Below are 4,045 nucleotides of genomic sequence, written 5' to 3' on the forward strand. Positions count from 1 at the left end.
TAGCCATTCCGTATAGCTAGTCCAAAGTTCAAAAGCACTGGAATAGTCAAAATATTTATAGATACATTTTGCAGAAAACAAAACTAAGTTGTACATAGAACGACATATTTGGGAAGAAACCAAACCTCATACCAAACAATCTCAATTCTTGAATCCTTACAAGATTACATAAATCCCACATCTTCTTATGCCTCCGCACAAACTATAGTTGCAAGACACGACATAGTGAAAGCAATTCCTAGTCCCTGTGCTTTACTCATTACCATCGGTTTATCTCATCTTCTATTATAAAACCAATCACGTACTAGTTTGACTCAATTTCATCAAGCCTATCATCTCAATTGACGGGAAAAACACAACCTAAGATTATAAGTTTCAGTTGTTTTTAGGTACTGGTATTTGGACCTTGATACCTAGTTCCTCAAAGTTTGGGTTTGTCCTCATTCTCCTCTCCATATCTGACAGAAGTATTGAATTACTTTAGTTAACCTGAAAATCTGAAATGCTAACTGCTCTCAGAAAATCTGTAATGTGAACCTATCTATAGTTAAGATTTTACTATATTAACACATCGTTTGTGATGTGTACCAAACGATCAAATGAATTTTCTTCGAGCCTGATTAGTATATAGACATGAGGCTAACAACATTTAGTTTAAAAAGTAAGTAATCACCTCGAAAGAGGTTATTAAGGTCAAGATTTTCGATGAGTCGAACTTCCATGAAGTTGACGAGGCTCTAATTGGTGCATCCCATTGGAAAAATAATAAGGTATATGATTACGCATACCATGGAGAGACTGTTGATCTGTAGGCATAAAGTAACCCTACAAGAAAAAAAAATTAAATCAACAAATAAGCCATGCCAAAGTACTCGGCCTTATAATAACAACATTATATAATAAGAATACAAACCTGATTCAAGAATGGAGGTTGAAACCCATAAGTTGGATTCACATTATGTGGATGAAGAGAATGACCCGTAACACTTCTAGCTTGAGACATTTGTGTCTCATAATCTATCTCATTGCTAGCATGTTTATCTCAGAGCTTGCACTCTACTAGACCAGAAAAAAAACAGAATGGGTAAGAAACATATAAGTATATAGCAATTTAGATATAAAGCAATGCAAGAAATTATGCAAAAAATACACGCTCTTTTATCGGGCTTCATTTGTCGAAAGTAGTTGGCTTGTTCAATTGTCATTATTCTTCCTCACGGTCCCTTTATCAGCCCATGACTTTATTCTTTTACCGATGATGGTCTCCCTTTACTTCCCTCTTAACCGGAGGATCAAGCAATGTCTTCTGAATACCTAGAGGAGTACATGTTGCACTTGTTTCACCCTTACGTTCACTTCCACTTCTTTCACCATGCACTTGATCAAAATTTAATGTCATGTTTTTCAAAGCATCTTCCACTTCTCTTAAAGTTCTTTCCATACCTTTGATTGCCACATTGTATACTTCACCACAAGCAGAAGCCTTCGAAGCAATATTTACCCCCTCTCGACATATTGTACAATATCGACTTGTAGAGTTATCTTCAAAGTCATGTTGAATGCTTTCATCTTCACTAGAAACCATAGAACCAAACTTTGCTTCTTTCGTCCATCTCTTTTAGAGCGCGTCTCGTTCTTGAAGGCTCTGAACATCTTCAACCACAAATATCTTCAAAATGTGCCTACACAAAAAACCTGCAAAATCAAACAATCGACAGCTACAGTTGGCACTTTGGGTAGAAGGTTTAAATGTGACGGTGCACGCTACATGCTCATGTCCTTCCATCCACACATTGTACACAGATCTAATTTCATTCTCCTCGACTTTTCTATGGCGGTAGGACAGGCCTTCAAATAACTGTTCTTGAAATTTTTTAAAAGCTGATCTTGTGTAAAGTACAGCTCCTTGTTTCTCAATTTTCATAAAAACTCTCAAAACAGGCTTTTGATAATTGGTTTCATAATCTTCTCTGTTTTCAGCCTCTCGTCTATCGACCACAGCTCTTTGATATTGTTTTACAAACTCATAGAGGGACATACCTTTCTTAAGATACTTATCAAAGTAAGAATTTATACTTTCACTTCGTTGGGTGGTTAACATTCCTCCACAAAAAGTGCCTCTAATATAAACCGACGCCCATTTTTCTCGTTTCTCATACAACTTGTTTAGCCACTTGTTCTCTTTCAAATTGTAATTTACAAGCATCTCATTCCATTTAGCTTCAAATTCTTCAACTGTCTCATATCCATACATACATTTTTGAAAGTCACGAGCAAAATTTTCATGTGCATTTATTTCATGACCCAAGTGTGACATGACATTTTTCCATATATGCCACAAACAAAACCTATGTCGGCTGGTCGGTAAAACTTGCTCGATTGCCCCTCCAATTGCTGATTCTTGGTCGGTTAAAATTACCTTCGGTTGCTTGTCATTCATTGCCATCATCCATGACTTCATTAACCAAACAAAAGACTCTTCTGTTTCGGAAAAAAGTAGTGCACCACCGAATAATATTGTTTGAGCATGGTGGTTGATCCCTACTATCGGCACAAATGGCATATCATACTTATTTACCCCATATGTAGGATCAAAAGAAACAACATCACCGAAGAAATGGTAGTCCATCCTTGACCTAGCATCTGTCCAGAAAAAGTTTGTCATACGACCTTCTAAATCAAGTTGTATTGAGTAGTAAAACGACGGATTCACTGACTGTTGATGTTGCAGAAGATCTAATAAAGTTTGTGCATCTCCATTCGCGAGCTCCTTTTGTCGTTTTGAAGACAAATAGTTACTTGCATCCTTTCTTGTAAAGCCAAGGTTTCTAATTCCTCCAAATCACTAGCCATGAAGTCAACCATCAGATTTGTCCGAATTCCCACTCCACGCATGTCATTGGCAAATTTCTGTTGGGTAGGATCCATCTTTCGTTGAGATTTCAGCATGTATCTCTTGCTTGGAGTTACTGTAGAATGGTTATGCACTTCAACAAACTGAGAAATGATCCATGTATCTCCTTTTCTTCTCCGGATAGCGATCATTGCCTTACAACCCGTCCTTGAATCAGCTTTATTTCTTGATCTTTCTTCAAAAGGTTTTGATCTAGGATCTCTAACCCCTTCAAGTGAACAACAAAATATCCGACCAATCAACTCGTTCGATGGTTTTGATTTACATGTAGAACTCTTTCGAACACTAAATCCAACTTGACCAGCGTAACGGTTGTAAAATTCATAAGCATCATCATGAGAATCAAATTCCATCCCAACACATGGACAATGCAAATTTATATTCTCAAAATTGTTTGTATCATTGTTGTTCACTGCAATATTTTCTTCAAAGTTATCATTGATGGCATCCTCGGATATATTTCCTCAACTCCATCGGTTGTAACTTCATCCATAATGTCTTCTATGCCACTTGAAAAGGTACACATTCACAAAGTTATAACATTAAAACCCACCATTATCAAGTTCACTCAAATATACACGGACCAACGACAATGCCATGAGAAAAAAAAAAATAATAAGCCCAAAATCGTATATACAAAAAAGGAAGCAAACATTTTATATTCAAATAATAATAAGACCCTTACATTTGTTTTTTTTTATTCCGTCGAGATTTTGAGAAAAAGGAGGTGAGAAGAAGATGATCGGAGAAGTGGTGAAGGGTTACTCTATGAGAGTTTTAGTTCGCTGGGTTTTTATTTTTTTTACTGTTAGACTTTTCTATCGGTTAATAGTTTATTTTTTGGGCTTGGTCTTTTTTTTCGAGATGTGTTAGCATCCTACGGTGTCCACCAGGCGTCCTCATGAGGATATCCCTGGGATAGCCGGGCTCAATTGAATAACCACACCCTTCCAACTCTTGACTCTTGGTAAAACTGGAAATTTTCCCATTCCCTGAGGACTTGAGCATGTCACTATTCTCTGTATTGTCAATTTTACCTATAAAAAGGGAAATAGAGCAAGTGTCTCTACTCTCTAGTTAGATTTGCTAAGGGTCTAAAAGTAATAGACAATTAGATGCACCTTAACTACG

At 36.8% G+C, this 4,045-nt stretch overlaps 1 pseudogene; it reads right to left on the reverse strand.

Moving 5' to 3' along the window:
• Window positions 1-1,249: 1,249 nt before the first annotated feature.
• LOC147483475 (protein FAR1-RELATED SEQUENCE 5 pseudogene) lies at window positions 1,250-3,345 on the reverse strand (annotated as a pseudogene).
• Window positions 3,346-4,045: the final 700 nt, after the last annotated feature.

The sequence above is a fragment of the Coptis chinensis genome, chromosome 8, assembly GCF_015680905.1.
Source record: "Coptis chinensis isolate HL-2020 chromosome 8, ASM1568090v1, whole genome shotgun sequence".
In the NCBI taxonomy this organism is placed as follows: domain Eukaryota; kingdom Viridiplantae; phylum Streptophyta; class Magnoliopsida; order Ranunculales; family Ranunculaceae; genus Coptis; species Coptis chinensis.